This window comes from Biomphalaria glabrata, chromosome 16 (genome assembly GCF_947242115.1).
Source record: "Biomphalaria glabrata chromosome 16, xgBioGlab47.1, whole genome shotgun sequence".
Taxonomy (NCBI): domain Eukaryota; kingdom Metazoa; phylum Mollusca; class Gastropoda; family Planorbidae; genus Biomphalaria; species Biomphalaria glabrata.
Window position 1 is genome coordinate 16,327,293 of NC_074726.1, and position 23,055 is coordinate 16,350,347.

At 37.5% G+C, this 23,055-nt stretch overlaps 1 protein-coding gene across 4 annotated transcripts in view; it reads left to right on the top strand.

Annotated features, from left to right (window-relative positions):
* Positions 1 to 23,055, top strand: part of LOC106052015 (photoreceptor ankyrin repeat protein-like) — a 138,257-nt gene that overhangs the window by 78,488 nt on the left and 36,714 nt on the right. For 2 of the 4 annotated variants that reach the window (XM_056014430.1, XM_056014432.1), the window contains exon 2: positions 18,605 to 19,073. The exons of 1 other annotated variant lie outside the window; for it this stretch is intronic. The gene's annotated coding sequence lies outside the window, so the exon portion shown is untranslated. Of the gene's footprint in view, positions 1 to 18,376; positions 18,499 to 18,604; positions 19,074 to 23,055 lie in introns of all 4 variants that reach the window. One more of the 4 variants, XM_056014433.1, reaches the window with a different exon arrangement.

Consider the following 23,055-nt stretch of genomic DNA (forward strand, 5'->3'; position numbering starts at 1 on the left):
AAAAAAAAGTTACCAATCATGTTCTAGTTTTTTTTTTAATAGAGTTTAATAAAAGATCGTTTCAATAGCTCACGCTTGTAAGACATCCCGTGCAGAGACAAACACACTTGTCTATAGACTAGGATGAAATTTATTAACATGTCAAACACAATCAACATATATTTCACAAGCCCTCGATGGGGGACACATATTCCGCATTCTTTGTTTCTTAGTCCGACAGCATCGCCTCTACCAATTTGTTTGTTCAGCCTCGATAGCCAAATCCGTATGGGACAGAAATGTCTAAGTCTATTTTGTGTTGATTGTTTGTCTTTTTTAATTTGCAAGCGCTTTTAGTTTTTTAGCTTTTGGTGGACTGACAGACGCATGGACGAACTGACAGACAGAGTACACAAAACTATTAGCGACATTTTCCCTTTCGGCGCTGCTACTAAAATAAGAATTTCGTTTTTAAAGATAATGCCAATACAAAATACTATCGCTTCCAAAAAAGGATTTAAACCTGAGGCCAATTTACTAAGCTCAGCTCAACTCTGTCTGGTCAAAGTATCTACACTTCATTTCTCCCACACGCATTCTCGAATCAAGTTGAAACTTTGCACAATTATTCAATGACATAGACAAGACTTGAAATAATTTTTAAAATATCCTATTGGACAATTTATTACAAGCAATATTTTTTTTTGTTTAATAGCAACAAGGGAAACTAATACTTCAGTATTCACATATATGGCTAAATTTTTTTGTTTAGTCCCCTTAAACAATTTGTATTGCTATTTCTCACTCACGAATTCTCAGATCAAGTTGATACCTTAAACAATCATTTATTGTACCTACCAAAACATGAATCAATAAACAAAAATACTCAATTAGTAAATTTATTATTGATAATTAATTTTTTTTTGTATCGAATAAGGGAAAAAACTTGTATATTATTGGTAGTTTTTAGGACAAAAATTATGACCAGGTCATTGTAAATATCTAATACTAGTCGACCGGCGGCGTAGCATACGCCGCTATTTTGCACCTATGCGACCGCAGTGGGCCCGCACTTTCATAGGACCTGCACTAATTCTAGGTGTATAAATTATTCAATTAAACCATTTTATAACATATAACAGATTTCCCGAGGCCTCCTGTCGATTTACCAGGAGCTCCTGGAAATCTCCCCTATTGCAAAATATACGAAAAAGTCCTGTAAATATCCGGAAATTATTAAAATCTTTTGAAAACTCATACAAATCTCCTGAAATATATAGACAAAAATTGCCATTTTGGGGTGTCATTCAATATGGAAAACGACAATCCTACGCACGATAAAAAAAACGGCATTATCCCGTAATTTTGGAATCTGGTGAAAGAAGCTTCTCTCGCCTCAAACTAATGAAGAATCAACAATTCTCGTAGATAGATTTAAACATTTGGTAATTCTTGCTATTGAGCGTGATCTATGTAGGAAATAGAATTTTTATGATATACTGTATGACTTCGCTACACGCAAGGCTCGTTAAGTAATTATGTACGTAGTAAAGAATAAATAAAGTGCAAAGACTAATGTATTTTCTAATATAAACTCTTAATTTTCACTTATAATCCGTATCCTTACCCAAACTGGGCCCATCGAATTCAGTTTCGCATAGGGCCCCACAATGATTAAGTCCGGCCCTTCAATTTAGTGACGGGTGAATACAGAGTAGATTACTTGTTCTCGCCCCTCCCTCTCTTTTCGCCGCTTAATTGACATGAGGTAGAACTAAAAAAAAAAGAGTGATCTTTTTTTTTGGTCACAACGGTCCGGTCATGCTATTTTGTGACGGGTGAATACTACTTGTTCTCCCCGCCACCCTCTTTTTTTTTCGTAGTGTAACTCTAGTTAGTCCGACTTGCAGAAATATAAGCGTGATCTCTCCTTTACTTCTTCTTGCGTGTCCAAACTCTTGAGCCATGAAGAGAATTATATATATATATATATATATATAGATGTTCAACAAATTGTAAGAAGAAAGTATATATGTTTTAAATCTAAACCAGGTGATCAATCTTGATACAACTTGGCATAAATATTCCTTAAATCACATCCGAGACCGTAGAATATGTAAGTGTTTCTCTCACTGCCAGAGGACCTTCGAATAAAATAAAATGGCTCATCTCTATAAACGCAATAGACTTCACTAGATTTAGGCCGAACAGCCATCTTGATATCTATATATATTAACTATTTCTCTAGTCACTAGTGCCCATTGTCACACATGTCAGGTTGCACTAAAAAAAAGAATTGAAGAACTTTTATTAAACATGTTTACTATTAATACATTAATTCATTTATTATAATTCACCCCCAGAGAAGCTATGTAATATAGAATGAGAAAATAATTGTAAAAAATACTTTAAAAAGAAATTAAGCTTATACAAAGTGTAATTGTATCAATTAGTTGGACGAGTCAAGTAATTAAGTTTGTAATAGATCTAGACCTACAACAATACATCTGAACGATTAGAAATATTTGTACCAAATGTTTTTGTTTAGCACTATCTCATGCATTTAGCTTTCTCAATGCGCTATGATCCCATCACTTGTCTGGACCTGTTGGGGAAATAAGGAAAGGGGGAGGAGAAAGAAATCTGGGTGAATGTTACCCTCATCGTTTATTTAAAGCATTTATTTTTTAAATATGGGGGGGGGGGTTGGAGGTAACGACGTGAATTCATGACTCAAACCTCCCCAAGCCGACATTCCACCCACCCTGCCCTGTGTATGAAACTTTAAGATTGTATAGTTATCTATTGTTTGTTTCAAACTTACTTTAAAATGGCGATCTATAAAGGAGACTAATTCAGGTTATATCACCACCTCCGTCAAGTACAATTTTTTCCTTTGTTCGAGATACCAAACAAAGTAATTAATTACCGATAGTTAACTTACTAATTGATAAAATTTTTTAAACTTTATTCTTGCGATGACAGGTAAAAGAAATAATTTTGCAAAATTTCAGTTTGATCCGAGATTGGGTGTCGGAGAAATAACGTGTACAAACTTTTTACCAGACAGACACACAGACTGAGTTGGTATAAACTTTGTAATTACACAATCGCTTTAATTTTGGATTAAGTAAATTCGCATGTTGACCCCTTAATTTACAACTAGATCTATGTCAAGACTAGAGATGCATGAGTTGTTTTTTTTTTACAAAGTTTATATGAACTCTGTCTGTCTGTCTGAAACGTGCCATGATTAGACGAATAAAGCATTTCCTAAACATCGAACGCCGTAGTGGGGGGAGGGGGGTGTCAGTAGGCCTATAATTCACATTTTCTCACCAGAATGGAACAAATTCGTTGCGGATCGTAAGAGGATTGTACGGTCCAGAATTTGGAATTTATAAATGATGATTTTATTGCTTTGTTATGTCACGCAAATTGATTTAATTACTCAAAAAATTAACAAAAAAAATGCGCCTTTGATTTGACTTGCAAGCATTTTATAGAAACTTTTATGAATTATTAAAACAGCATACATGCATTTTATAAACAAACACACACACACAACTGAATGAAAATACCCTAGCAAATCCGGGTTTAAATCATAGCTAGTTTTAAATATAATTACCATTTGAGCTTGATGCTATTCTAACAAAAGATCTAATCTAGTCCTGTGTTACTTACTTGCTTAACGTTCAGGCTTGATGCTAAGTGCAGATAAAAAAATCAACCTGATGAAAATGGTCGTATGAGATGTTCTGTGTGTATGTGTGTATGTGTGTTGACATAATACGTAATCATGAACATCTCCTAAGTAGCCTCCCTGTCAGACTCGCCCCTGCGCTTCACGCTACCTGAAGTTTATTGACAATTTAGATCAATTAATGACAGAGACTGAATGAACCTACGAGCCCATCAGAAGGTACTGAATTGATGGACCTGGCAACTCTGAGAGACAGAGAGAAATGGTCAGAGAGTAAATGAGATAGAGAGAAAGAAGGGAAAGAGAGAGAGGAAACTTAGAAATATAACTCGACAGTCGACAGAGAGAAAGAGAGAGGGCGAAGGAGAACGAGAAAGAGACGGGAAAAAGAGGGAGTGATAGAGAAAGAGAGAGAGGGAGAAAGGGAGAGAGGAGTAAAGAAAGAGAGAGGTAAAAGAGAGAAAGAGGGGGGGGGAGAGAAAAGAAAGAGAAACCAAAGGAGAACGGAGAGCGTGCATGAGGAGAGTGGAAAGCAGATCCAATCTAAATCCTCTTACTTTCTGTAGGCCCTAAGACTGCTCAGGTTGGATCAAGCAAGTTGCACAGGTTCACTAAACCCGACACAGAAGATAATTTACAAGTTGACGTCATTTCAAAAGTATTGGCACACATGTTAGAAAGAAAACCTTTTTTTTTAGAAAGTAAATTTTAATGTATTGATCTCTCGGCACAGACGAGAATTGAAATATACAAAAAACAAGGATACAAAGACAGTTTGTGTGGAAACACAAACTCAAAATCGGCCCCCGAAGTGGTCCACGTAGTGTTTCACCAGGATTCGAATACGGGACTTCTGGTTCCAAGTGCTTTACCCCTCAGCCACAGCATCTCCATATATTCATTTAGCTAACACTTATATTTTTTAAAATAATAAATATTAACCTTATCCATACATTCAAAAAAAAACAACAACATATTACATGTAATAAAGAGAAACTAAAAAAGATGTATTCTTCTAATAAAATTAGATAAATTGTTTGTTAGCTAAAATTGTGTACAAATGACGTAACATTAAGACTTTTCCCTCGCAAATAAAAATTAATATCTCCATTGTCATTTGTCATACAAACTAGACATAGATTTAACTAGATATAGAATCTAAATCTAGATTCAATATCTAAGTCTAGGTCTAGAAATAGATCTAACTAATCTAAGTCTAGATCTAGAGTTAGTTCTAAGTCTAGATCTAGAGTTAGATCTAAGTCTAGATCTAGATCTAAAACTAGATATAAAATCTTGAAATAGCACCTACTATATCTAGACTAGAACACGTTTAATCTTACAATTACTCGACCTAGGCCAATGTTATGATCATGAATAGTAGGCCTTTTGTTACCGGGTAATGGTGTACTATGACTATACTGTTTGTATAAGATTCATTTCTTAATGTACTACTATTGTTTACATAATAAATAAATCTGCACCTCTAATCTGCCAGAAGATAAGTTATTGCCTAAATAATTAAAATTTTGTTCAAATTATCAATACATTTATAATATATATATTAAAAATATATCTAGATCTGGGCTCTATTTAGTCTTATCTAGACTGTCAAGTGTAGGCCCCTATAATGAGGATATGTCAAAACTGGGTGTTATAAAATAGTTCCTTATATTTGAAACTTAAAACTAAAACGAAGTTCGTATCAAAATTCTTTTTTAAAAACAACATTTGAATCAGTATTCTATTCAATGGGTTATTTAATAAATGGAAAATATATTTTATAATGATCCATTGACACTTTTACCATTGTGACCTTAGATGCAAATTTTTAGTACCAATGCGCGAATCTATGAATGAAGCTTGAGTTATTAAAATGAAGAAGTCCATGAACTTTTTAAAAAAAAACGTTACCTCCCCTGAAGTTTTTCATTGAAAAGTGGTGTAATTTTTTAAAAAATCTGCTTGCATATATAATTTTAAACATTAGATGGTTCACTTTCGGATAAAAAAAAGTAGCCATTGCATCATAACTTTCAATAATCTAAAATATCATGATGTCCAATTTTCTTTTTCTCTAGTTTCTTAGATCTAAACGGGACGGACGGACGGACAGACAGACAGGTCACACAAAACTAAAAGCGTCTTTTCCCCTTTCGGTGGCCGCTAAAAACCAGTTGTATCTTTGTCAAGTTTAAGAGGAAAGTAATCTCACAACTATTGTTTTCTGCCTTGTGTGTGTGCTTGTTATTGATACTTCAGTTAGGGATAGAGGACATGAATATCCCATGTATCCCATGCCCACCTTCCCGCCAGATAAATAAAAAAAAATCTTTTCCATGGCATTGTTTCTGTAAAGCTTACTTGTGTAAATGTATGTTTATGACGTATGTAATAGTCTATGAAAAGCACATGTACAGAAAAAGTGTGTAATGCAAAGCTTATATCAACTCTTTCTGTCTGTCTGGTAAAAAATTTCTCCCACACCCATTTTCGGATCAAGTTGAAACTTTACACAATTGTTTATTGTATCTAAAAAACACGAATCAATGAAAAAATAACAAAATCAGAGTCAATTAATTACTGGTAATTATTTACTTTGATTGATATTGAAAAAAAGGGAAATAACGTCTACATTATTGAGATGTTCAGCTGCAAATGTGGAGTTCTTCCCCTTAGATAAGCTCTATTTTTATATTTTGCTCGTTAGAGTATAGTACAATTTTGGATTACAGGATAATGTGAATCTCATCTCCATGTCTGAAAATCAGAAACTTTGGGATCAATCATCTATTACTTTTCTGACGCAGAATTTGTGTTTATTATATAATATAATTTATGGACGACGTCATCTTTAGTTAACTTATGCAGTGGACGAGGTCAGTATTGTCACTAGGGGGTGCGATGGGTGCGGTCCGCGCCGGGTAACACCCTTTTAGGGTTGACACCCAAGTTGGAAAAATTATATCTTGGCAAATGCTGACTGATTAGAAAAGATACTAATACTAAAATCTCTAAATATATAACAAAATATGCTTTAAATACATCTAGATGGTAGTTCAAGTTTACATGACACAGCAAAACGTTATACCATTTCTGTCTTAAAGTATTTCAATGGAAACCTGTTCAGATGATTTTAAGTCTGTTTCTAATTTTAATAAATTTCATTGTAAAATTTGCAATAGCTATTGAATTGGGATTTTATGATAGAACTGACACTCATTTTACATTTGAGTAACAATCAATAAAAGTGGGTAATGAGCTCACTGTATTGGTTCAACAATAAGAACTAACCAACTATATCTATAGTGTTTATTGGAACATAGTTGAAGAAAGTTGATTGGGGGGGGGGTCACCTTTGATTGTTGTTCGTTGAATGGCGAAACTACATTTCGTTAGTCCTTTCTATTTCCTGCTAACTCGACCACCATCCTAGTTTAGGTTGACTGAACGAGATAGACTAGTTCAATTCTGCAAGCCAAACATGGTCTTTTTTTATGGAGAAACAATCTCCGTCTCTTAGGTCAGCGCTGGTCTTGTTTTATCGAATGAACACCTAGATATTTGGGATATTTGGGCACCTCTGAGTCCACCCAGCTCTAATGGGTACATGACATTAGTTGGGGAATGTAAAGGCGGTTGGTCGTTGTACAGGGCACATGACACCCTCGATAACCGTAGGCAACAGAAACAGATGACCTTTACATCATCTGACCTATAGATCGCAAGGGGAACTTTACTTTACTTTACTAGATCTAATTTGAAGTTGTAATCCATATGATTTTAGATGATTCTGTATTATACAAATGTATATAGCCTCATTATAATACAGCCTCCATGACCAGGTTATATAGCCTAGGGGAGGCAAACCAGAAACAAGGATAAGGGATAAAGAATTATTTCCTGAGATGGAGATGCAGGATTAATACAAAACTATTAACACCTAATCTGCACAAGGGAGAGCAGAATATTTGACATCATGTGTGCATAGCCTCTACATAGGATTGGCATGTGTATTGATTCATTAGTTCCTAGCCTCACTGGTTCAAAGGGAAGCTATCCATTTTAAAATAAAATTGCTTCTCTGTATTTTAGCACACTTGTTCCCATACAGAGTGAGTAGAGTGAAAGATGAGAGAGAATCTTATTTTAGCTGGACTGAAAGAGATGGCAAGGTGTTACATCATGACTTGACAAGAGTAGAGACAAACATATGATATTTTATCACATAAAATACAAATAATACTAATTAGATGTATACAATGATGTTAACAAACCAAAAGTAAGCTTAAAGCAGGACTGTCTGAGATCAGTCAGTGATTTGAGCTTTGCCTGAGATCAATCAGTGAGATATGAGATTTACCTGAGATCAATCATTGAGACATGAGGTTTACCTGAGATCAATAAGAGAACCATGAGGTTTACATGACATCAATCACAGAGACATGATGTTTACCTGAGATCAATAAGTGAGACATGAGGTTTATCTGAGATAAATCTGTGAGACATGAGGTTTATCTGAGATCAATCAGTGAGATATGAGGTTTGTCTGGCATCAATAAGTGAAAAATGAGATTTATCTAAGATCAATCATTGAGACATGAAGTTTAACTGAGATCAATCAGTGAGACATGAGGTTTACCTGAGATCAGTGAGACATGAGGTTTACCTGAGATCAATAAGTGAGACATGAGGTTTATCTGAGATAAATCTGTGAGACATGAGGTTTATCTGAGATAAATCTGTGAGACATGAGGTTTATCTGAGATCAAGCAGTGAGATATGAGGTTTGTCTGGCATCAATAAGTGAAACATGAGATTTATCTAAGATCAATCATTGAGACATGAAGTTTAACTGAGATCAATCAGTGAGACATGAGGTTTACCTGAGATCAGTGAGACATGAAGTTTACCTGAGATCAATAAGTGAGACATGAGGTTTACCTGAGATCAATAAGTGAGACATGAGGTTTACCTGAGATCAATAAATGAGACATGAGGTTTACCTGAGATCAATAAGTGAGACATGAGGTTTACCTGAGATCAGTGAGACATGAAGTTTACCTGAGATCAATAAGTGAGACATGAGGTTTACCTGAGATCAATAAGTGAGACATGAGGTTTACCTGAGATCAATAAGTGAGACATGAGGTTTACCTGAGATCAGTGAGACATGAAGTTTACCTGAGATTAATCAGTGTGACAAGTCAAAAACTCGCTTTATCACAGCATTAATTATTATTTTTCATTATTTATTTATTTTATTTTAATGATTTCCCCATCCTACCCCTAAATTATTCACCCGCCACACCTTTTCCGCTCCAGGCTAGACTTAGTTGACCACATTGGAGATAGCAAGGCCACGTCTTTCGAGCTATCTTCCCTTGACCGGAGCAAAGATACGCACAGACTTTGATCTTATCGGCAGGATGTCTGACAGCCGCAGTGGACACCACCTTGTGTGGAATGCAAGTCACTCCTCCCCCCCCCTTTCTCCTACGTCTCTCTTTGATCTAGGAGATTACTCGAGTCAAAGCGCCTCTCGACGCTCCCATCTTAAGGCTACTTCACCCACGTGTAAGATAATTCTTAGCCTAGGACATTTCCTGTGTCCGCCCGCACTTTCCAGGCTTATATAAAGTAAACAAACTCAAGCCAGACCCTTTTTCATTTCTCATTCGAGCTGAGCTATCGAGTCTGGACTATATCACTTATTCTCTCTCCTAGAGGAATACCTGGTGGTAAGCCGAACTTAATCACAAGTTCCATCTTAATTACTCTGTGTTTATTTCCATTGGATTTTATCATGTGTATTTTGCCTAGTTCATTTATATTTAATTAGTGCATTGTGTATTTCTCACTGGCGTAAGTAGAAAACATAAACATGTCCTATGTATTTATTTATGTATTGCATTAATCTATTAATGCTACGTTGCTCAATTGATCGTTGATGCAACCATGTATATATTTGTACATCTTAGTCTATTTCCTTTATCTCGGCTGACAACCGTGATAATTTTACTAGCGCACCAATACTGCGTCTAGAAAAGAGATACGAGTTATCTCCCCTGTAGTGAATGGTCTCCCCTGTACACATTTTACTCTAAGGAGAGTTGCGCCGCTTGAAGGGACACCCTCTCCATTGAAGCACGCTTCATTGTTCTCGACCCACGGTCATATGTAAACAAACCATCTGGGTCGCTGACCACCGCCCATCCCCCCCCCTTCTTTCTCTATCCACCTGTGTTGTTTATTTGAGATTATTATTTCCCCTTCTATGTACATTTTTATATTATTACTTTCCCTTTTATGTACATTTTTATATTGCTACTATCAGCCATCTATTTTCACAATCCCATTTGTCATCATCTCCCCTTTGTGCTCTAAAGCAATTTTACCAATCTGACGAATGCACCTCAGTCGAGGGCATCTATAAGATGCATGAGAGACATGTCCTAACTTGTCTTTATTTATCCGCAGCCTCCCTCAGGTGTCTGCCTATTTATTTGCTATTTGCTGTTCAGTGTCTACTCGACGCCACTCAACTACTGCCTATGTGCTTAGTGCTATTCAGCGCTGCCTTTGCCTACTGAGATCTACTCAACTCTACTACTCGGCGCTATCGGCATTGCCCGCCTATTCGACAGCCCACCTGTCAAGCTATTAGGTGCGACGTCCCTATAGATTCAGATCTGTGTGAGACGTCATAGCTACGCCAACCCTCTGCAACTCACTGGACATATCCTGTCAACTACGCTGCCCACGGCAGATCCGCTCTGCCCGCAGTAACCTTGTGCCCACGGTAGCCGGCCACCCGCCCTACTGTGCCCACTACAGATATTAGATTTTGGGGATTGAGACTCCACAAGAACTATATCACCGGCGTCCCTCTATCCGCTAGAGCGCCACCTCCAGCTGCAGAACCTCAAGCCAGGACACAGCCAGCTGCGACATCAACAGGAATACCAGCTAAGTCAGAGGACAAAGTGACATACTCTCTTATTAAGTGCAAGAGTGATGAATAAACATAATATTCTTTAGAGATAGATGCATACCCTCCCCCTTTTTATTATTATATGTATATTTATGTAAATAAATATCCTTATTTTTAACTTTTGTATCTATCTTTCATTGCTTTGTCTCGTTGCGTGTCTGCTCCCGATTGATATGCTGATAAGTGGGGGTGTGATAGCATTAAAAGTAATCATCCACTAGACATAAAAGGCGCCAAACACACATCACATTACCCCACCTGTCACAATCAGTGAGACATGAAGTTTACCTGAGATTAATCAGTGAGACATGAGGTTTATTTGGCATCAATCAGCAGCAAGTTTTAAACATTTGATCTGTGTACTAGTACTAAAACGTTTGGCGTGGACCACTGCACTGAGTACCTCATTAAAACAACACTTGCTAAATTAACCTCACACTTAAAATGTTCACAAAAAAATATCTTGTAAGGTGATCATGTTCAGGTTACAAAGAAAAGTCGAATGTCATTTCTGTCTAAATACTTGTTCTACAAATGCCAATTCGTTCCTCGTGTTATCTCAGTTTGACATGACATTTGGTTTGCTGTCATATTAGGTTGGCATTTAAAAAACAACAACAATTTTTGTCTATGTAGGATGAAAGAGAAAACATTTTTGTTTCAAAAGCAATAAAAAAAAGCATGTGGAATGTTTGAATTATTTTGTACAAAGCTTATATTAACTCACTTTGTCTGTCTGTCTGGTAAACAAAATTCGTGTATATGGCAACTCCGACACTTCATCTCGTATCAAGCTGAAATTATTTCTTTTGCCCGACAACACAAGAATCAAAAAAAAAAAAAATCACCGACTAGTTAATTGACTATTGGTAATTAATTATTTTGTTTGGTATCTCGAACAAGGGAAAGAAAATTTAATTAATAATAATAAAAATAATAATAATAATCTTAATTATCCATCAAGAAATTTGTCTTACAATTTGTGCATTACAACAAGCAAAAAAAAATTGATTTTAGAAAACCGAAATATACATACACACTGAGTTAATTGCCTTTATAGGTCGCCACTCTAAAGTGTCATGAACAACATATAAGAATTCAATCTTCTCTAGTCATAAGCACTTCACTAACAGAGTGGCTAGCACGTCTGCCCTAAGAAGGCGTGAGTGAAGAGTTCCAATTCAAGTCGTTCCCACTAGCTCTTTTGTTTTTTTATATTTCCTATTTACACCCGAACATTCTATATCTTGCTTTAAAGCTACATTCTTTGACTGAACATTGTCTCTGTCAGTCTGTCTGTCTCTGTTTGGTCATGTTGCTTTCTCCTTATTTCTAGAACTTAGTCTCTTTATTTAGCGTTTGCTTTTTTCTCACCAAAACCTTTTTTTTCAATGCATCTTGCAATGTTCTTTCTTTCTCCTTTGTATTGTTACTTTATCTCTTTCTTTCATTCATACATTTCTCTCTCTCTTTCGCTCTTCCTCATTCCATGGTTTTCCATTCCTCTCTCTTTCTCTCTTTCATTCATTTCTCACTCTCTCTCTTTTCCATTCCCTCTCTCTTTTTCTCAGTCAAAGATTTCTCTATCTATCTCTTTCTCCTTCTCTTTCTCCGAGTCATACATTTCTCTATCTTTTTGGTCTATTATTTCAACTTGGACTCTCTTTCCAACCCCTCTCTCTTTCCAACCACTCTCTCTTTCCAACCCCTCTCTCTTTCCAACCCCTCTCTCTTTTCAACCCCTCTTTCTTTACAACCTTTTTCTGTCTCTCTATCAATCTCTTCTTTTTCTTTTCTAGTTCTCTTTCCTGTCAAAGATTTGTCCTTGACCTAAAGCCTAGCTGGAGTTGAACCTTGGAAGAGAAATGATAAAAGTTTAATCGATTTTCCAACTGAACCATTCCCCCCTCTATTTTCTGCCGTCATTTCCTTTACCCCCCCCCCTTTTTAAAATTCATTATATAAAAATATATTAGATTGCAGACACTTTTAAAGGTGTAAACATCATGTCTCTAGTTCCCCACAGCGTTAAGATCACTTCATTAGGACATGCTTTAAAACTCATTTTTCATTTAGCACCAACACAAAAATGTCCTCCAAAGAAAACATAAAATCATAATGACGCTGGAAATGAAAGAATCTTCCAGAAGTGTTTGAGAAATGTATCAACTACTGGACAAGATGAAGCATTGGTCTAACGCAATGGAACAAAGAACAGAGTCTAGGAAGCTAGGAGAGAGAGAGAGACAGAGAGAGACAGAGAGAGAGAGACAGAGAGAGAGACAGAGAGAGTCAGAGAGAGAGACACAGAGAGAGAGACAGAGAGAGAGACAAAGAGAGACAGAGAGAGAGAGACAGAGAGAGAGACAGAGAGAGACAGAGATAGACAGAGAGAGACAGAGAGAGAGAGACAGACAGAGACAGACAAAGAGAGAGAGACAGAGAGAGACAGAGAGAGACAGAGAGAGACAGAGAGAGAGACAGACAGAGAAAGACAGAGAGAGAGAGAGACAGAGAGAGACAGACAGGGAGAGACAGACAGAGAGAGACAGACAGAGAGAGACAGACAGAGAGACAGAGAGAGAGACAGAGAGAGAAAGACAGAGAGAGACAGAGAGAGAGACAGAGAGAGAAAGACAGAGAGAGACAGACAGTGACAGAGAGAGAGAGACAGAGAGAGACAGAGATAGACAGACAGAGACAGAGAGAGAGAAAGAGAACACGTCAGAATGAAACTCTTGTAAATTGACGTAGACACAGGTTACTTGACACTAAGAGAAGATCATGACATGTAATTCCTATTATACCCAGTGATGCAAACATCTATACCCACGTGATGCAAACATTTATACCCGCGTGGTACAAACATTTATACATCGTGATGAAAACATTTATACCCACGTGATTCAAACACTAATACCCTCTTGATACTAACATTTATACCCTCGTGATACTAACATTTATACCCACGTGATACAAACATTTATACCCACGTGATACAAACATTTATACCCACGTGATACAAACATTTATACCCTCGTGATACAAATGTTCTAGCCTAAAAAGTGTGATTATATCTCTGGATTTCACACTGTTTTGTATACTTGCTATTTTTCCCATCAACTTTTTCTCTAAAAACGTAAACCGGATGTGAATACTCTAAATGTAAATAGGGAACAGATTGCTGGGTGAAGACTTCTTGATGGCAAGCTCAGTGTTTCCTTGTCCTATATCTGTTGTAGACAAAGTGCTCAGCGCACAACTCACCTTATATTAAGCCTAGTTATATCAGTTAGTTTGGATCGGTCATGTAATTAAATTCATGCTTTAAGCTTTCTAAATACATTATGATCCTATCATTTGTCTGGACCAGTAGCAAAAGGGATTTGGGGGGGGGGGAAGAGAGAAAGAACAGGTAACCGTGATCGCTTTTAAAATGCATTTATAAAAAAAAAATGTAAGCCTCTTCAAGCCAACACACGTGCCAGGGAAGTACCTAAGAAAATAGCTTTTATACTTATCTCTTGTCAGTTGCTCTCTGCAAGGGATAATTCAACTTATACAAGCACATCAAGCAGGTACATTTTTTTTACATTACCAATACTTCAATAACTAATTAGTTATCTTTTTTTTTAATTGATTCTTGCTATCTCAGATAATAGAAATAATTGTGTGAAATTTAAGCTTGATCCGAGATTGGGTGTGTACAAACTGTTTACCAAATAGACAGAGTAAGTGGATACATAAGCTTTGTATAAATGCATAGTGTCTATAGTTACATAAGTTTCAGCTAATGTTGTAGGATTATTACGTTATAGTAATTCTAAAAATACATCTTTTGTTTGTGGATCTGTAGAATAGACTTCACTCACTCAATACATATCCAAGTTTATAAAATCTTGAATAGAAATATCTGAAACTTGAATAGCAAAATAAATAAACAGAGAAGACTTTAGCTATAGAACACAACATACAAGATTGAAGACACTATATCCACCGTGTTACTAGTGAAATAATGCAAAATATGCAAATGAGTAAAATTTTCTTCTTTTTTTTTTTAACTTTTCGTTCTTAGAAGTGACAATGTGCACTACATTCTGCAGTGGGAAAACAAAGGGATCTTTTTTTTTATATAAAATTTAAAGTCACAAGTGTCACAACAAACTTATATCTGTAATCATGAACTCGTTTAATTTATTAGATGACTTTATCTCAATCAATCAATCTAACTAGCTAGCTATCTAACTATGTAACTCTTTCTCTCTCTCTCTCTCTCTCTCTCTCCCTGAATATATATATAACTATGCATCTACCTCTAAGCTCTCTTCAGCACCAATACATCTATCTAGTCACTCAGTCTCCCATATTTCTTAGAGTTAAGAGGCTCATCTACATAAAGGCAGTAGTCCATCAATCAGGTCCACCCAATGTCCAGTTTCTAATGTTAACAGCTCTATCCTGGACCTCGCAGTGTCAATATTCATTAGCCAGTGATGTGTTACAGTGTTTGCTATATAGATTGTTGGCCCGCTCTGACGCCAGACCAAGTCATCGTCTGCTGACACAAACTGATTAGCGCATGACGTCAACAGAAAGCTTCATGTTTATGACATTGTTTTAATCAAATATTCACATCCGTGTATTTGATTTGATCAATACATCCAGAAAGAGTTGATTTAATTTACTGCGGAAAGGATATTTATAAAAAGTCTACAACATCTGTTAACTACCCGATATAATTATTGAATCCTTGTTTTATAATTACCTAATGATATTAAGAGTTGCGCTAACATGAAATTATCCACTTAGCCAATAGAAAGTACTGACCACTAACAATTGTTTCAAAAGGTTTTATTGACAACATCATTCAAATGAATAAATATATGATTGTGTGATAAATGACACAATGAGGTGCTTTATACCGAAGATATAAAGTTCCAATCTTGAGAGAAACTTTTTTTATTGAATACTAGAGAGTCCTATCTCCTTTGACATCAGGTGACCTCATTGCTACATATATCTTAAACCTTACCTTCACACCATCCATTGCTGTAACGCTAACTTTGTTTTGTTATAATGTAATACACACATTATACCCTCGTGATACACACATTATACCCTCGTGATACACACATTATACCCTCGTGATACACACATTATACCCTCGTGATAAACACATTATACCCGCGTGATACACACATTATACCCGCGTGATACACACATTATACCCGCGTGATACACACATTATACCCGCGTGATACACACATTATACCTGCGTGATAAACACATTATACCCGCGTGATAAACACATTATACCTGCGTAACACACACATTATACCCTCGTGATACACACATTATACCCTCGTGATACACACAGTATACCCACGTGATAAACAAATTATACATGCGTGATACACACATTATACCCTCGTGATACACACATTATACCCTCGTAATACACACATTATACCCACATGATAAACAAATTATACCTGCGTGATACACACATCATACCCTCGTGATACACTCATTATACCTGCGTGATACACACATAATATCCGCGTGATACACACATTATACCCGCGTGATAAACACATTATACCTTCGTGATACCATACATTATAACTGCGGGATAAACACATTATACCTGCGCGATACACACATTATACCCTCATCATACACACATTATACCCTCGTGATACACACATTATACCCGCGTGATAAACACATTATACCTGCGCGATACACACATGATACCTTCATGGTACCCACATTATACCTGCGTGATACACACAATATCCGCGTGATACATTCATTATACCCTCGTGATACACACATTATACCCACATGATAAACAAATTATACCTGCGTGATACACACATCATACCCTCGTGATACACTCATTATACCTGCGTGATACACACTTAATATCCGCGTGATGCATTCATTATACCCTCGTGATACACACATTATACCCACATGATAAACAAATTATACCTGCGTGATACACACATCATACCCTCGTGATACACTCATTATACCTGCGTGATACACACATAATATCCGCGTGATGCATTCATTATACCCTCGTGATACACACATTATACCCTCGAGATACACACATAATATCCGCGTGATACATTCATTATACCCTCGTGATACACACATTATACCCGCGTGATAAACACATTATACCTTCGTGATACATACATTATATCTGCGTGATACACACAAAATGGGTGATACACACAGTAAACCTGTAGAGCGTTTGTTTGTTTTTTACAAATGTACATTCAATTAGATCAAGAGATCACATGAAAAGAGTTCAAACATGTTTATTGATTTATTTACTAATGTATTGATCTTTATATTGATCGGCGTCTTTTACTGTGCTGAACTAAAAAAAATGTGTTCTTGATTTTCTAATTCAAACATCTATTTTATTGACCAGCATCCCTCTAGTATTATATGAGCGTTGATGCATTTATATAAAAAGGCTCTGGTTAAAAAGAATCATAGAGCCTTCATATATTTAGAAAAATAACTGTAAAGCCGAAGAATACTCACAGCTTGTATGTAGGACATAGAATGGGGGAAATTAATGATACCGGTGACCGGGTCAGAAATTAAACGTGGCAAATATTAAAGTGCATGTTACGATGTGCAGGATGTAAAAACAAAAGTGCCCGTTCTAAGACTATCCAACAGATTGATCAAATACTTCGATGAAGAGCTAAAAAGTAGAAGTCACAAAAGTCTCAACAAAAAGACTATTTGGGGGGGAGGGGAAAGTCAGATTATTAAGAAGAAAAAAAGGAGATTTCCTTGACAAAATACATAATATAAGTAACTCATTTTTTGCTTTGATTTTGTTTATTTTGGGTGACATTTTAATACTATACTATTACTTGCCCCAAGATCGTATTCAAGAGAGGTTACATATTTCTACCAGTGGCGGGGCTCCATTAATAAAGTGCGTTGAATAGTCATCTACCGAAATTGAAAAACTCTAAATGTGGCTCAACAAAGATGGCTAAGACAGATTTTAGGAGTCAGTTATAGAGATTGGGTCTAAATCAAGGAAATCCTATGCCGAATTGGGAGTCGACACATTAGTAAGGTTGTGACAGAGCGTCGCATGAGGTTTGCGGGACATGTTTTCCGACAAAACGAATTACGCATACTAAGGGTTGCGATGACATCTTAGTACAACTTGGCGCCAGAAAGGCATTAAGAATAGCATTTTAGGTTTTTGAAATAAAACTTTTTAAAAGCAGGAAAATGTACTGTAGATACCTCAGAATATTCATTTTGTTGGCTTTCAATACCAGAAATAGTGCTTGGCTGCGGGGCTTCGCCCCGCGCTGGAGGAGCTCCAAGCGCTCCCCCAGACCCCCTTGCTGTCAATGGCGGAGAGTCTACAATTTCCCACTAACTCCAGGAAGAAACATTCTAGGACACAATAAACGTCTTCCAAAAGAATGAAGGGCCAGAATGTAATAAAGATCATGTACACATACACACATACATAATAATGTTTTGGCGGGGGAAAGGGAGAAAAAATCCCCCCAAACCCCCCCCCCCCTTCCCGAAAAAAAATCCTGGCTACGCCCATGATATATATATATTCTATTCTATTATTCATGTATTTATGTATTAGCTTGCCAGTAAAACTAGTTTTTAATATGTTGCTCTCACAGTAAAAACATTGCGTGCAAGCAACAAAAGTTCAATTTTAGAGGATTCTTCGATTAACCAAACCAATTCCTTATTTGACTCAGGAGTTCTAGTCTGTTATTTCTTCTTGCTACTACGACTAGTGGTTTGTATTTTTTTTTTCTATTCGCTCGTTTGCCTGATAAAAGATCAAACAATCTGTTGACTACGAAACAAAAAATATTGATTCAATTTTTTTATTTTTTTTTTAGGTGGCGTGTGTCTGTGCGTGTATTTTGTAGCTACACATGTCCAAGTCTCGCGTGACTACACGGAACGAGATCTTACTTCCCACTTCCTGCTAGCATTGGAGGGAAAAAACATTGAAACTATCTTTCCCAATGTTGCACCAGGAGAAATGTTGACCATCAAAAAACTCATGAAGGCTGAATTCTAAGATTATTTTTTTGTTTTCTGCTAGTAGTTTGTGCACATGTTCAAAGGAAACAATTTGCTGTGACTTGCAGTGCCTTGAATGGGGAGACAGAAACCTTGGATACATTCGCACAGAGTAGATCGAGTGTCAAATTAGCGCTTTGTGACTTCCGGTGAATGCTAGGACTTAAAGGATGTTCTAAACTCAAGTCTGGCGGTCACAGAAAGTGATCAGAAAACAAGAAAACTGGAGAATAAAGAAAATAAAGGTGGGAGACAATTTGTCGACTATCTGAAAATTCGAAGGTAAGTGAGAAAAACGAGTTTTGATAGGAACATAAATATATATGTCAATGTTTGCTATGAATTTCTTTGTCTCGGAATGTCAATGTATGTCATAAATGTCACTGTGTGTGTCTTTGTGCGAGATGATCAGGTACATACATGTCTTTGTGCGGGTTTATATTTGTGCGAATAATGTTCATATTCGTGTGTGTGTGTAGAAGGTAGGAGTGCATCGGATAGTAGCTCCGGCTCCGGCCAAATATTCGGCCTTTTTTTCACCGTTCGGCCATATTCGGCTCCGGACGAATATCACTGCAGGATAGTTGTCTGCATAGTAAAGAGTACACCTTGTACCTATTGAATATGCAAAAAGCGGACCTTGTTCCATTATTGTCTGTTATAGAATGTATTAACGTTTAACATAATAATGTGCTTAAAAAATAGAGGCAATATGAATATGCACCGAACATCTTTCATTATGAAGACAAGGCGTGTTAATATAAATAGAAATAAAACTTTACATTATAAATGCGCTTTAACAGGGGCGGACTGGGTATCAAAATCGGCCCGGGCATTACCATATAAACCGGCCCACAAATGTCTTGTCATATATTTTCGGTGTGTGTGGGGGATTTTTAACCTCTCCGCAATTTATATATATATATATATTAGTGTTGTATATATGTAATTAATCTTCATTACATTCTTATCTTTCATTCTTTCAAACATTTTTTTTACCCTAGAATACTCTCTTCCTATAATTAGTGAAAGGCAGTATACACCCCCAAGGGAGTCTGGGGGAGCGCTGTGCTCCCCCAGTGGGGCCCGGATCCAGGCATTATTTTCGTTATTTTAAGCTTTAAAAAATGCATATTTTGAGGTATCTACAGTGCAATTAGCCTGCTACTCTTCCGCTAAAAAAATAAAAAACTAAATCTTCTATTCAGTGGAGTCCAGCAACTGGTAGAAAAAGGTAAAATGCTTTAGTTTTTGTATTGGAGGTTGGGGAGAGGGGGGAGGGAAACCACAAAACTCCTTTTGGCTACGCTCATGAAATTTGGTGACTGTAGTTTGCTTAAGTTGGCTGCACTGGGGAAGTAAGTAAAGTTTCCCTTTCAGACAATGAGATCTGAGGCCGATGATGGTTTGAACTCCACCCCTCTCGGCTACGCCCATGTGTTTTATCATAGGTGTAAGCCTAATTCTATTCAAAATATATAAAGTTTGATAACGCATCGAAAACTGGATGTATACTTTCGTAGGCTTACATAATGTATTCTATTTATAGATCTACATGTATGTAGTCTGAAAACTATAAACACTACAATAGCAGCCTTAATGAGTTTCAAACTTTTTGGTATTACTTATAGATTACAGACGTTTCTTCAAAAACAATAAAAATAATTAGGTCCTACGCATTTCACGTGTCAATCTAGTCATGCATGTTGATCTGTGACTGTGACTTAAAATATGCTAAGTCATTGGTTTTCCTGGCTGACTCAGGCAACCCATTCCTTTAAAGTGGTATCACCACAAATACAAAACTAGGGGTCCATCGAGCCGTCGTCCTCTCTACATTGCTCTATGACTTAGAAACATGGATAGTGTACAGTTAACATGCAAAGAAACTGAATCACTACCACGACATGTCTGTGAAAAAATACTGAATGTCAAATGGCAAGACAAAATACCAGATATTGAAGTCCTTCAAAGAGCGGGTCTGCAAAGCATCCACACAATCCTGATGCAGTCCCAGCTGCGATGGGCAGGACACGTATGCAGAATGGAAGACCACCGCATCCCTAAACGACTATTGTATGGCCAACTAAGCGAAGGAAAGCGCTCACAAGGTGGTCAAAGAAAGCGCTTCAGGGACACCCTCAAAGCTTCTCTGAAGACGTTCAGCATAGACCCATTCACCTGGGAGACAGAGGCACATGACAGAGCATCATGGCGTCGCGCTGTGAAAACTGGCACACGGGTTTCTGAGGAAAAGAGAACAACGCTGGCAGAAGAAAAACGCCAGAGAAGAAAAGCAAGGCCCACGACACTAGCTCTAGCTGGAATAACCTGCCTAGTGTGCGGCCGAACATTCGGGGCTCACATAGGTCTCACCAGCCACACGAGGAGACATAAAACCCGAAGTGCAAAGCCCTCAGCCCCCTGCATGACAAGGTGGTCATCATCGAACTACGATGGTGTGACAAGTCAAAAACTCGCTGTCAGAGTCACTCAAATTTATCACAGCATTAATTACTATTTTTCATTATTTATTTATTTTATTTTAATTATTTCCCCATCCTACCTCCAATTTCTTCACCCGCCCCACCTTTTCCTCTCTACCAGGCTAGACTTAGTCCGCCACCTTGGAGAAAACTAGGCCAGTCCTTTCATTTATCTGCCCTTGATCGGGGAAAGATAATCTCTTTAGTCTTATCCGCGGATGTCCGCCGCAGTTGACACCCCCCTTGGGTGGAATGTAGGTCACTCTTCCCCCCCCCCCTTCTTGTCCCACGTCTCTCTTTGATCTAAGAGATTACTCGGGTCAACACACCGCGTGATACTCCAAGGTGCGACTCTTGTCGGACTTCACCCACGTGTAAGACAATTCTTAGCCTAGGACATTTCCTGTTTCCGCCCGCATTTTCCAGGCCTATATAAAGTAGATCCAAATAAAATCAGACTCTTTCATTTCTCATTCGAGCTGAGCTATCGAGTCTGGACTACTTTATTTATCCTTTGTCCTAGAGGAATACCTGGTGGTAAGCCGAACTTAATCACAAGTTCCATCTTAGTTACTTTGTGCATATTTCTCACTGGAGACTATTATGTGTATTTTATTATGTCATTTATATTTAATTAGTGCATTGTGTATTTCTCACTGGCGTAAGTAGAAAACATAAACATGTCCTATGGATGTATTTATGTATTGCATTAATCTATTAATGCTACGTTGCTCAATCGTTGATGCAACCATGTATATATTTGTACATCTTATTTTATTTTCTTTATCTCGGCTGACAACCGTGATAATTTTACTAGCGCACTAATACTGCGTCTAGAAAAGAGCTATGAATTATCTCCCCTTTACTCATTTTACTCTAATGAGAGTTGCGCCGCTTGAACGGACACCCTCTCCATTCAAGCGCGCTCCATTGTTCTCGACCAACGGTCATATGTAAACAAACCGTCTTGGTCGCTGACCACCGCCCAATTCACCCCCCCCCTTTGTTGTTTATTTGAGATTATTATTTCCCCTTCTATGTACATTTTTATATTGCTACTATCTGCCATTTATGTTCCAAATCCCATTTGTCATCCTCTCCCCATTGTGCTCTAAAGCAATTTTACCAATCTGACGAATGCACCTCAGTCGAGGGCATCGATAAGATGCATGAGAGACGTGTCCTAACTTGTCTTTATTTATCCGCAGCCTCCCTCAGGTGTCTGCCTATTTACCTGCCTATTTATCTATTGGATTAATCACTTATTTACCTGCATTTATGCTTAGTGCTATTCAGCACTGCACTTTCCTACTGAGATCTGCCTATTTATTTGCTATAGAGAATTACCTACTGCCTATTTATGTGCTTTGTGCTATTCAGCACTGCACTTGCCTACTCAGATCTACTCAACTCTACTACTCGGCGCTATCGGCATTGCCCGCCTATTCGACAGCCCACCTGTCAAGCTATTAGGTGCGACGTCCCTATAGATTCAGATCTGTGTGAGACGTCATAGCTACGCCAACCCTCTGCAACTCACTGGACATATCCTGTCAACTACGCTGCCCACGGCAGATCCGCTCTGCCCGCAGTAACCTTGTGCCCACGGTAGCCGGCCACCCGCCCTACTGTGCCGACTACAGATATTAGATTTTGGGGATTGAGACTCCACAAGAACTATATCACCGGCGTCCCTCTATCCGCTAGAGCGCCACCTCCAGCTGCAGAACCTCAAGCCAGGACACAGCCAGCTGCGACATCAACAGGAATACCAGCTA